Source organism: Limanda limanda, chromosome 18 (assembly GCF_963576545.1).
Source record: "Limanda limanda chromosome 18, fLimLim1.1, whole genome shotgun sequence".
NCBI lineage: Eukaryota > Metazoa > Chordata > Actinopteri > Pleuronectiformes > Pleuronectidae > Limanda > Limanda limanda.
In genome coordinates this window covers 8,943,780-8,957,244 of record NC_083653.1, presented here as the reverse complement: position 1 = coordinate 8,957,244, position 13,465 = coordinate 8,943,780, and the positions used below count along the sequence as shown (strand labels likewise).

The following is a 13,465-nucleotide window of genomic DNA, read 5'->3' as shown; positions in this document are numbered from 1 at the left end:
TGAACATTTACATTCACAGCCTGTTTGAGGAGTTTTCTATTGACACTAGAGTTTCAGTTCAAAAGATAAATGAAAGCAAACACAGCTAAGGCTACAGAATCTGCAAAACGCCCCGAAGGAAATTTAGTTACAAGTACATTTGTATTAAATGTGAACACAATCTATCAAATTGTCAGACTTCTGCCCTATTTCCTTGACCCCGTGCTGAGGAAATTAAGAAAAATGAGGCACTAAAAACTAAATATGACATAACTGGGCAAGATATTTACCAAGAAATTAAGGAACAAATGTTTCTGAGCTGTGACCACATTAAATATACAGTGTCCCCGGTATATCCTTCAATCTCTCAGGTGGAGAGAGCCTGTGATCACACAGCAGTGTGAGAGGGGGGGCGACGGTGGGACGCACTGAGGTGAAAATCAAACAAACCATTAGGGTTTCCACGGCAGCGTCAAACAGTAAACATGAGAGGTCGGAGCAGAGACAAATGTTTCCAAGTCGGCAGCAGCGAGCAGCAATTAAACAAGTCAAGCTCGACCCTTAAAACGGAACTTGTAAGATCTTCCTGGTAAGTGTTTTGATGAAGTTACAGAATGTGTGTGACCACTGAATGAACACTGTTAACATGACAACCACAACATTTAACCCCAGTAGAAGATGAGGTAACTGGCAGAAAACCAATGGGATGTGTGTCTGAAACATAGACAGCATATAACGATGACATGACAGCTTCCCCAAGAAGTGAAGCCAGAGTGTCTCCATCACCTCCTGGGGGCTGGCTGCAGTATGGGTCATAAATGATGTATAACCAAGTGTTCATTTGTCTAAGTTCAGTTTTTATGACCTCCACAAAAGGGGTTTTCGCCTGCTTTTGTTTGTCGACCTGTCCGTTAGTTAACATGATTACGCAAACATGATGCTCAACAGATAACCATGAAAATCCAGGAATATATTTTGCTTTCTTTAACATTGCGAGACAGAGCGTTCAGCAACATTTTCACCATTTTCACGGGGAATACTTCATGTATCTTGTTAAAAAAATTAGAACCCGCAAATTTAGGGAAGTGATATTTATGAGTGTGTGCAATTTGGTGCAGATTGAATATTTAGGCCTCATTTCTGGACACTTTGGCGGAAGTGGAGATGCGTCATCCATTTATTTACACAGTCTATGACCTGAGAATGTTGCTTTTCATGGGTTGTTTTTTAAAGTGCTTAAAAGGGAAAAACTTGGCTCTGCAATTAAACGCCTTTCAAGAAGAGGCCGCGTTCGTAAAGCGTGAACTTCACCTTGCTGGCGATCTGGAAGGAGGCTCAGCTGTTGGCTGTCTTGTCTTTCAGCGCGGCGCCACCCACAGCATGTTGGAGGGCGCCGATCCTTACGCAGGACACACACTCGCACTCATGGGCTTTCACGTCAAACATCGTATAACGCTCCACTTACTCTCCCTCCTGCAAACTTTCTCCTTCCCCTTTATGTTCACAAAAACGCACACACGCACACGACTTAATCCTATTCACAGTTTGTTGGTGTAAATGTGAATTATTGTGACTCCGTAGGTTGGGAGGAATGCACAGAATTCCTATCATTTCCCACGCATTCCTCCCTCCTCCCTCCGGTGGTCACTTGTCTAAGCTTGTCCCAGCCGGCGCAGCCTTGTTGACACTCTTCTCTCGCTCAAGATCTGGGAATTTGTAAGCAAAACACACCGTGCGTCCAGAGGGATTAACCCGTATCCCCACTTAGCGAGCTTGAAAAACACCGCTGCGAGGTGCGTGCATTGGGGAAATCAGAGGGGGGGGGGGGGGGACTGGTGAGGCGAGGGGGGGGTGCAGGAATTTAGTGGAGTCAGAGAGTGTTCTGATGAACTGTGAGCAGCACGCCAGGGCTCATCGCCAACCAGAGGTACAACATGCAAACTGTAAATCACTGTGGCGGGTCGTAAAAAAAGGAGATGGGGATGGAAAGAGAGAGAAGACAAAAACTTTTAAGGAGTTTGATTGGCTTCCACATCTTCCGAGCAATTCAGAGCAATCCAATCAAACCGATATTTTTCCGTTACACGTGTTAAAAATCAAAAATGACTGGCTTTTCTCACAGTTTTTTAATGCCCGTCTTTAAAAGTCCAAAGAACAACCAGTACCTATTTGAACTTATGAGTCGGAGTTTTTTTCTTTTGTATCTATTTAAAAAACTAATTAGAAACGTCCAAAAAACTTTTTGGAGAATGAGAACTTTGGTAAATCCCTCATCATATCAGGTACATTTACAAAAGGACAAGTAATCAAGCTACTGACCACCCACTTGAGAAAATACTACAGTGCCTTCATAGCATATCTTGATAAGACTGCAGACAAGCTATACAAATACACAGACTGTGTCACAAGGTTTTGCAGCCTGAGTCAACTGCACCTTAATCCACCACCTGTGGCACACCTAGCTGCCACCAAGACCTGTGTCACACACCTTTCAGAGTTCCTACCTCGGGGTTTGAGCCCATATTCTGCCATCGTTCACTGTCGGCCTCCGCAAACTCAAACCAAACAGGCCACAAAAGCAAAGAGGTAAAGTCCAGGAGTATCAGCACAAAACTGAGTTTGACATTCCTGCCACCCTCTTCTCCTCTCTCCTCTGTCACTCCTTGACCAGTGAGGGAGGACAAGATCAGAAGAATGCAACAGCAGAGAGAGAGAGAGAGAGAGAGAGAGAGGGAGATGGGGAGAGAGTGAGAGAGGGGAGGGAAAGAGGGACACTGCCAATGAAAGGGAAACAGAACGGGGGCAGAACAGAACAGGACAGGGCAGGCCAGGGGTGGGGAATCATAACGCATTGTGAGATAGGGGACGAGCACAGATAAACACTGTTCGGCACCATCCCTGCGTGCAACAGGGGACAGAAGGCAAACGCTGGCACATGATGGAGACAAAGAGACGAGTATCGGGCCGAGATCAGCGCACAAACAGACACAACACGGGACGAGGAGGTGGAATGAAGGCCTTGGATTACTTTTCTGTATTTGCTGGAAATCTACCTAACCAAAAAATTGAGATTCAACCATTTTCTGATCCTGCACCTACACAGGATCTTGCTTGAGAGCAATGAAACACATTTAAAATAAATTCACTGACTTGGTTTAGAAAAGACAAGTGCTTAAAGTAGCAGGGTGGAAAGGTTTTACTAAGAAGTAATATCATGTGTGTAGCATGCACTGTGTGGCAGCAATATTGAGAGGGATCCAGATAGAGAAAGATCAGGACCATCGTAATGCCTGAATGTCAAAATATTAACAATATTTAACGTCAGGTTTCACATTAAAATTAAGGGATTACAATGTTCTTCAAGTAAAATATTAAATACAAAACAAAAAGCTTTTTTGATGACACAGTGACCAATAGCATCATAATAAAACTCCTTAGATACAAAAAGTCTTACGACAGAAAATGTCCCCTACAGTATATTTTCTCTTTCAAATTCAGTTTTGCACCTGAACAATCTCTACAAGTTACACTTTTGACAGAGTAGCAAGTGAGGAAGTTAAATTTCCTTAGACTGAAAACAACACACAAACACAGGAAATTGCAGGATATAAAAAGCTCAAAGCAAAAACAAATCAGAATCTAACTGCTGTGGGTTTGAATTAGCCGGACAATCATCTAGAGCATCATTTGGGCGTTTAGCTTGGCTTAAAGACCCTCCTCGACAAAAGTCAAACAGTGGCTGCTCATTGCATTTGTACTGTAATGGAGAAACAGCTTAAGTTTCCAGGACTACAATCTTTAGAATTCAATGTCAAATTTCTACAGAGATGTACGACAGATGTGCTCACACACTCACCCAAGTCAGGACTGTTTTCATGCTTCCTCTTCCTTCTGAAAAAGTTACGCTTGGTCCACGACGTCCACTTACCCAAATTCATGATGCAAAGGAATGTTTTTACAATAAAAAGAGAGAGTGAGAGAGAGAGAAACAAAAACAAGAAACGCGGAAACAGGAAGACAAGGTGGCGGTGGCCGTGGGAGATTGAGAGAGACAGAGAGAAAAAGAGAAAGAGGAAGAGGAAGTAGAGGTGTGAGTGCTTTCATCGAGCGTGTGCCGGGGAAGTGGGTTTATCTCGGGTGCTGGGTCAGCCTGTCCGACGTGACATCACAGACCCGCTCAACAGGAGGCTGAGAAAAGTTAGTGACAGGGACTTTTCAATTAAAAGTGACAGGTGACAGAGGGGTGTGGGGGGTGTGGGGGGTTTGTGTGACAGCTGCTTCTCCCCTGAAAACACAGAGCACTGACGGGAACACAGCTCATTCTCCCACGTTGCGAAAGCTGACAGCAGATAAACATGACCCGCAGTGACCTGAACCTTTAAAAAGCTCTGCAGACACTCTACTACACTACACTACAACGGCCACTTCCTTTTCTCGTGCTAATACGAAAGTGAAATCTATGACAACAGATAACTCCCAGAATCACAAATTGCAGGATCTAGAGTCAAAAGGGTGACATGTGCTGCTGGCGTTGGATGCAGCTCTGTGACCCAGTGGAACAGGTTCCATTTACTCATCAACATGTTCAGTCAATCAGGACCAACTGAGCAAACAACCCTCTTCCCACAGAGAGGCTGAAATTCAGATATGGAAGCTAAGGCACAGGGAAAGTGAGGACGGAAAACATAAAGAGAGAGTTCATTTTCCTGTGTTTTGTTTTCTCTCTTCCTCTCCGTCTCATAGAGGAAGCAGAGGAGGGAATACCGGCCCGGGTTCACTCGTGACCGGCCTCCAGGGTCTGAGTGAATTAAATCCACTTCCTTCCAGTTACAGTAGCTGGGTTGGGTTGGGTGAGCCAGGCCGGTCTTCAAGAGTCAAGAGACCATGAGGGACTTTCCAAGGCACCGCAGTCGTTTCGTCTTAGAACACCGACCCCGAGAAAATCCATCTTCGAGCTGCTTGAAGGAAGCTATATGAGTGTGTGCACTTGTATAAAAATGTGTTTTTCTCTGTCTCACACACACACACACACACACACACACACACACACACACACACACACACACACACACACACACACACACACACACACACACACACACACACACACACACACACACACACACACACACACACACACACACACACGACTAACAGTTGGAACATTGGGCGACTTTACATGACATTCAAAGCAATGGCTCATACGTTGCCATGGCGACCACTGACGAAATCAGCCTCATGTTAAATGTCCAAACCCATGAAATTGGAAATAATGATCCAACATTATTCATTATGGATCATCCTACTATTAGAAGTTAATCTCAGACAAGGACGTTAAATCTGCATCACGCAGTCACGTCACCAGACAGTGACACTGAGACCGTGACCACATGACAATTGGAAGATGTGGAAAAAGTGAAGCATCTGGAGCAACTTCTAAATTTTGAAAGATGAGCCCAAGATAAGTCAAATGGAAACTGGCGAAAGTTCAACAAGTTTGGCAAATCACCTCAAATCTGTTAGTAACTGCTGAGTCGTCTTACAACTGTTAAATTGTCAGTTTCTTCATCCTATGACTCACGTTTGGTATCTGAACATCAGGGCTAACTAAGAAAATCACTTCAAGAAACACTGGACTCCGCTGTCCCTCCGTAGAAATCCAGGAGAAATCGATGTCAGAACAAATATCTACTGGTGAAAAAGCGGAGACATAAACATAGAGGTCACAGATGAATGATGTCCACAGAGGTTGTGGTGATAAGAGCTGAGGACGGTGTCGCTGTTTACAAAATCATGAGATCCCCACAGTGGAATTAATACCTCACTTCCTGTCTCTGCAGGCGGCTACACCTCTCGCCTGAATAATGCAGAGGATTTGTTGCTGAACTTGTGAAAGTCAAACTCTGGGTAAACTCCGGAGCAAATTCTCCAGATTTTACCCGGAGATCATGTCTAATGTTGGCTTTTGCTTTTTCTTTCTTTTTGTAACACATCAGAGGAAAGAGGGAGAAAAGCATAATGTTACATGCCCGTAATATACCTTTTAATATGCTTCCCATTTACCACCCGGAGAAAATCAGCCTCCCTAATGGAAACTTCCAGTGTGCAGCCACACTTTGATGTTCAATGTGCTGCAGGAGTTTGTGATGAAATGGTGCAATTAACTTCTTTTTTGTTGTGGCCTCTTCCCTTCAGCCTCCCTTCCTGACAGGCCATTAGGATTTCAGACGGTATCCTCACTAGTCACCAAACAGCAGCAGTCACACACCTTAAGCAAAGCATGATGGTCCTTTAGGGCGACTGTTAGAGGTGGTGTACGTTTGGGATTTCCACTTCTTTAACAAGGGATGTCTTTTATGATCATCACGTACCAGTTAGCACGACCACGAAATTCAAGAAATATCAAATTAGCTTCCTTTAAATGTGCTGTAGGGTGGATTTTTCCATCAAACATACCATTCAGAGGTGGTGGTTGTGCTTCACTCACACACTCGTACAGAGCAGATGAGTCAGTGGTCCAACTAACATCCAAGAGAAAGAAATGGAAAGCACAGTTCTCCCACAATGCCACAGGCCTCCACCCAATGACTTCGAAAGCAAGTTCCCATGTCAGAATACACAGAATCTCTTTGTGGAGGTGCATAAGATGGAGCCACAATATCTGTGGTGGAAGAATAGTCCTTCAAAGTTTTGATATATCTGTCATAGTACAAACTGACAACCCTCACTGTAGAGTTCTTGATATCAGAGCCGTGTCATTTCAACACAGACTCAAAAAGTTTGCAACTTGTTTGCACAATACACCAAGTTACAGCACCGCAAGTCACAGAGAACAAGTCACACAAACGACTTGAAAAACTTCCAGTATGAAGAGAAAATGGGAATTCACAAGTGAAATACCACAGAAGCTTTAACGGGTTAATCTAAAACTCAGCCCTGTTTCTTTCTTTTTTTGTTTTATTAAATCCTGTCATGCGAAGGGTCAGAAGGTAGATTGGGCAACGTGGCTTTGTAGCCCTAATGAGCTAAGGAAAGGGGGCAGAGGTGGTGGGGGGATTTAAACTGGAAGGGGTTGCTTTGCGAAAAGGCAGATTTCCAGAAAGAGGAAACTGGTTTGAGTGTGTTCAACAAACCACAAGAGGCTGAGACTGATCATTTTCTGCTGGAAGACTGGAAATGTCACATGGCCTGGGTGGAGCTGGGGTGTGTGCATGCTGCTGGATGCACAAGCACCAGAGAGGCCGAGTCCCACACACACAACCGCACCCTGGGGAGATGTTTTGGCTAGTGTTGCTATTCCAAGAGTTCCAGCCAGGGTTTGAGAGCTAGTTTCCTCCCACTTCCCAGGCAGCCACATCCAGCTACTTGCTAAGAGACCAACAAGCGCACACAAACACAAACACACACACACACACACACTTGTGTCTATATATTGCCATGAAAACATACAGCTGCTCTCCCGGTGGACACGTCCCATTCTGAAAGTCAAAACACACTCAAGGGAACTCTCCCTGACCGTACAGCCATTCAACAAAAGTGGAGCTAAAACACCACAGACCCAAAAAAATCAAAACAAATTCCGGTCCGGACATCTCAGAGCGAAGGGGCGGCCACAGTGAAAGCTCCTTTGTTTTGATTTGTGTTCGATGCTACCCGCATGTGCACATTCATTTTTAGGTGTTTGCACAACATGGCATGCTGCTGCCCTCGCTGACAGTTTGAAATAATTTCTGCAAGATGGTGAATATCACTGCAGATAGCCTGAAAGTTTCATCCAATTATTTCTGAACGACTCATCCGGTCTTTTTCCACACATACACACATGCACACACATGTGGCAGCTGAAATATGTTCATGTACTGGGTCCACCCTGCTGCAAGAGGCCAAGTCTAGAATTAAGGATCAGTGACGTGTAGCTGAGCTCGTCGCCTGGTGACAAGCAACACCCTCCACACCCTCCGCTTGGTGGTGATGCTCACATTCCTGAGGTCTCATTTGATAAAACAATGTGTCGTCCATTATGCTCCACGTCACACCCAAAGATAATGTGTGAGTAGATGAAAACCTTTGTTTGGCTAAACAGGTAAAACGTAGATGTCAAAGTTAAAAAAATCTTTAGTACGTTGTTTGGCACTTCCACTGTTCTCACATTTACAAACGTACAAATAAGGGAGGGCCTTGTGACAATTTCAGTTTTGATACAAATTTGAAGATATCTATAATGGACCTTTTAAGCAAATCGAAGACATTGTGATATTTAACAGCATTTGCTCTAATAAACTGAATCCACACTATTGATTTCCTAATAGACAACTGTGCCAATTGGCCAAATAATATCACATGTCCACTTTTCTTATCTTATCTGATATCACTGACCAATATAGGAGTCCCAAAAATATAAAATGGATGAAAAACGATGACAGCGATGGTCACATTCTACCATGCTAAGGATATGGTGCTGTTTAAAGCTGTGGGAGCTGTGGGATTTAACAGACTGATGCACAGTTTAAATGCACAGTGTCTCTGCCAGTGTCTTATAATGAAATTGTGTGTTAATGGGCTGGTTCAAGTCAGGATGTTCTAACGAGTATATCTAAGAAATTGAGAGAAGAAGGAAATCGTCCTTTTAGATCATGGTTTCTTGTTTAAAAAGATTAGGATCCTAAACTGTATAAAAAGAAGGACATAGACTCCAGGTTCGGAAAGTGACACCAAGTCTATAGAAGTCTATGAGAGAATGACCCTAGTTTATTGCCTCCATCATAGGTTTCAAGTCTTCTTCAATACAGCATTATGTTAAATATTTTAAATCACCCATTTAGCACAGTTTGCATTGGCGCTACCAACTGGATACCATGTGATAGCCCTGTCCAATGGCTGCAGGTCGCAGGTGTAGGTTGGCGTGCAGTGTCCTCAAACGCTCAGTCAGGCTCCACCCCTTGCTCCTCCAAACGTGGTTACTTATTACATGGCCACAACTCCAGGCTTCAAAGCAGCAGTTCACAAACCAAACGTGTGAAGTAACGGTGCATGGCCACTTGAGGGTGATGGGATTATTTGGATGGTATCATGTCAGTACTACGCACAGGTACATACTGAACGAGATGAGAGGGTACACAACAGAGAAGAGAAAGGTGGAGAACAACGAGACCAGGTCACGTAACAGGAGCTGCGTAGTGCGTACGTGTGTTTTTAAGAAGGCCACAGCCGAGGTCTCATGTGACGGATAAACAAAGAGGGAGAAACAAAGTCAGGTGAGTCTCCATTATTGTGTAACGGCCACTAGACAACAGCCCGTGACCCCGTGCATGATATTTGACCTTTCACATTTGTCTGCACTCTGGAACGGACAGGGGGGGAGGGGGTAGAGCACAGACAGGATAGGTAGCTGCTCCTCACGGGGTTATAGGATAATCCAACCAGAAAGACTGTCTGTGAGCACTGAGCACTCGCTGACATCTGTTTCAGTCCCTGTAGAACTCCTGTGTAGCAAACCACACACACATCTGCTTTTCCAACAGAGTTCGGCCTATTCGGTAGTGGTGGGGCGATATTTTGCGCCCGCGATTATATCGTAGCACAAAGTATTGCAATATTTTTTAAAAAAAAGCATGACGAGGAGAGTTTCAGAGTTTAAAAGATACCTAGTGTGTATGCGGAAAGGATGTTCTCCACTGCAGGAGATATAGTAACGGCCCAGAGGAGCACTTTAACATCTGAGCATGTTGACCAACTCCTTTTTCTGAACAAAAATGCCAATATTCCCAAATGAATTTAAAATTTTGGGTCATGACCTTGCAGGTCTCAATTTGATTGAAGCTCTAGGTTACTCTTATTTATATGATTGAGCTCAGTGTTCATGTGAGAGGTCTCCTATTCAGAAAATAATTACAAAGGTCCTGTGTCCTGAATGTTCAAGGACAAAGTTTTTGCACTACCATTTCTTAGTTTTTGCACTTCAGTTAATGTGTAGAAGACAATGTTGTTCACAGAATTAAATGTGACATTTGAAGTGAGTTGAGCAGTCTTATTTTCCTAATTTTTTGTAATGCCTTTGAATAATATGGGGGACATGAATCGCAATAAATCGCAGAATCGAATCGCAATACTTGCAGTATCGCAATATATCGCAGAATCGCAATACTATTGAATCGTGGCCCAAATATCGCAATACTATTGAAGCGTCACATTTTTGCCAATTCCCCCCCCTACTATTCGGTCACATTTAGCTGCAGTTAATGATCTTTCTGATGATTGTTTTCATTGATTTCTTTTGTTTTGCTGTTTGGTAAATGTGAGACGACCATGCAGCTGCCCACAGTTCAAGATGACGTCTTTAAGATTCTGGTTTTCTCTGGACCAAAAATCTAAAAACCCATGATACTTAATTTACCATGATTCAAAACAAACAAAACTGCAAATTCTCATGGATGAGAAACGGAAGGCGGTTAATTTCTTTTCAGAATAACTTAAACAGATCTGTGTAATCATATTTGCGTTAAATTTGTTTTTTTCAGTAGCTTGGATGAGTTTTCGGAAGCATCTGCTTAACTGTCAAATAACGAAAATACTACAGCTCCAAAATCTGATCTTCTAGATTATGAACAAGTTAATGCTGCTCAAATGTTTCAAAAGTGCCAAACTTAAGGAGAAGAGGACTTTGTTGGACTTTTTTTGTCATGAGGCTTCTGTACATATAAAAGATGTATGCTAAGTTACAAAAGTCTGCTGTAAAGAGAGTCCCACGGAAAAACTCTGCTCCTGAGGGGCCTGAAACACCTTGTTTGCATTCCTGGATTTCTTTAACCATAAAGCATTTACGTCACCAAGCAACATGTAACATGTAACATTCACACTTAACTGCTACTTAGACGAAGAGCTTAACCAGAGCTGCAGCAATGTAAGATATGACACAAATAACCCATAAAATACAGCACGTAAAGCTAGTTTTGGAGACTCCCCAAATTAAAATGATGCATCTCTAAATGGCTAAAATATGAGCATTAAAGTTCCATCCAAAGTTATTTTCCTCCTCCTGCACTTCTCTTACTCCGGCTCTTCCCTGGTCCACCCTGGTCCCTCTTCCCACTCGTCCTCTACTCAACGTTTTTCTCCCTCTTTCTCGTCCGCTGTGGAAACTTGCAAAACAGCATGGAAAACATGAGCCGCTCCCCCCCCCACGCCCCACAAGGGACACATATATAGGTCTGCAACAGGGAGAGACTGACTTGAGTGCTGACCTCCATCATAAGAACGTCAACACACGGTCACACCCCTGCCTCGATGATCTCAGTAGTTAGTGCTTGGTGTACAAATGGAACACAGACACACACACACACACACTCACAGACACACACACACCAGCTGGAATAAGTCATCCACAGCTGCAAAATAACAAAATGTGAAACGATCTGTAACAGTCGATACCTTTGTGTCAATCAGTAATGACAACAGAACAGAGTGAGGACACACTCCACTGTCGGGAATAAAGTCGTCAACCTTTCAGACATGTCCCTGTGTCCCTGTGCCGGCCAGCATGGAGGTCACACTCTGCTTTTTTTTTCACAAGGGTCGTCTCAGCTGTGAAAACACCCTTCCGCCTGCCCCCCCACTCGCACATATCATCAGCACCTGCTTGTCAATCACTTCTAGCTGTCCGTGTGTCAGCTCCATGTGGGCGACAGACTGTTTTCATTACGGGGTTTACAGGTGTTTCGCCCGGTTCAACCTGCTCTCATGGGGCTCACACACGTTCTACGTTACCCAGGAGAACACCTAACTCCAGCCATATTTCTGTAAGCAGACCAAATACTCACATACCACAAACATTCATTCCACACAGTGAAGATAAGGAGCACTCCGGGCCACGGTCTGCAAGGTTGCCTCAACTCCACCGTGCTCTGCTGTATTTTGAGGCTTGTTTTACTGTGCAGCCAAGCTACGTGCTAAATTTTCCCCTTCTTCGCCATAAAAGAAAAACATTACTTTAAAAGGGGGGTTGCTAGGGAAACCCGAAATCTTTGTAAGAAAAGCATTGTGGTCGGGAGACAAGCATTGTAAATTACAAACTCCATCTGCACGGTGGAATTCCTGGCACAACGTGTGCCAGGGCTCTGAGGCTGGGCGGGTGCACGGGGAGAGCTGGCACCCGGACCAGACAGGAGGAATAAATCTACACTTTTCTCTATATATTAAATTCTGCTGCGCTTGACACGTTACGATACGCAGACGGAGCCAGAGGGGAAAAACCGATGTGGGGTTGACAGGGGGGATGGGGCAACAGCATGAGGCAGGTTGGGAACTAGGGACCACCTAGAAAACAGCTGAACAGTCCACACTAACAAACCAATGAGGTTACATGAGTTGCATTTAAATTCAGTTTCCATACAAGGCATGAGACTTGTTTTCTGTTCAAGGGTGATATCACCACATGCTTATTTTGTTAAATCTAATACACAAGAGCTGCTTTCAGACATGCACAGAAGTCTGTATAGGTGATATGTAAAAAATGTAAATGTCCGCGTCAGTTTCTCCTGCCAGCCCCCAAGTATAGACAATGAAAATCATCCTGTGAGCTCATGTGAGAAAGCAGCCTCTGGAGGATTCACAGCGAGCAAGTGGATATACTTTGACGACGTTTCTAACAACGCAAAACTGATAAAAACTAAAGAGTCCAGACATCTCATGATAAAAAAGACGTTCCTTTACGTGTAGAAGATGCAGATTAAGATGTCAACTTTAAAAGAGAACAGGTCGACGCCAGGTGAACAAACACGTGTGATCTCAGCAGCAGAATTTATATATTATCTAGCAAAGTTTGTGTTGTTGTGAACATGTCTGATCAGAGAATATGTTGCCACTTTTGTGTATGATACCTGAATTGGTGTTATTATTCAGTAACTCAAAAAGAAAATCATCACTACTCGTCATTATTCAATACTATAAACTTAACACATAATCTACCAAAGTCATATTTTTAAATGCTACTACTCCACCAGCGTGATGCAGCAGTAATTATACATTAATTTGATAATCATAAAGTAAAAAAGTATTAAACCTCTTGTAAGTTAAAAAGATTAGTGCTTGTAAGCATTTAACCCCGTTTTTTAATTTGTTGGCAGTTTGTTTAAAGTAAAGACCAACTTTATTAAGTTTATCTTTTCTTTTATCTTTTTTAAAATCGCACAAAAGCAAGCCAATAGATTCCATCTTGTTGCCGAGCTGGACACACAGCCTCAGACGCATGTTGACCTGAAAGGACCTCGCAGCTCTCTGAACCAAAACACTCCTCCAGGCAGCCAGAACAACAACCTGTTTGTGTGTCTGTCTCTGTCGCTGAGGGTGGCGTCTAGTACAACAGATGAACCTATGGAATGGAATGGAATGATCCGCAGAGAAAGGGATCAGAGGGTGCGGCTCTCCAGACCCAGCCCTGCATTCTTGCCTTCTCCTTTTCTCTGCTGCCATTGGTTCCCCTTCCGGTTAC

At 43.6% G+C, this 13,465-nt stretch overlaps 1 protein-coding gene across 3 annotated transcripts in view; it reads right to left on the bottom strand.

The window, feature by feature from the left end:
• Positions 1–13,465, bottom strand: part of utrn (utrophin) — a 170,204-nt gene that overhangs the window by 153,583 nt on the left and 3,156 nt on the right. The window lies entirely within an intron of this gene.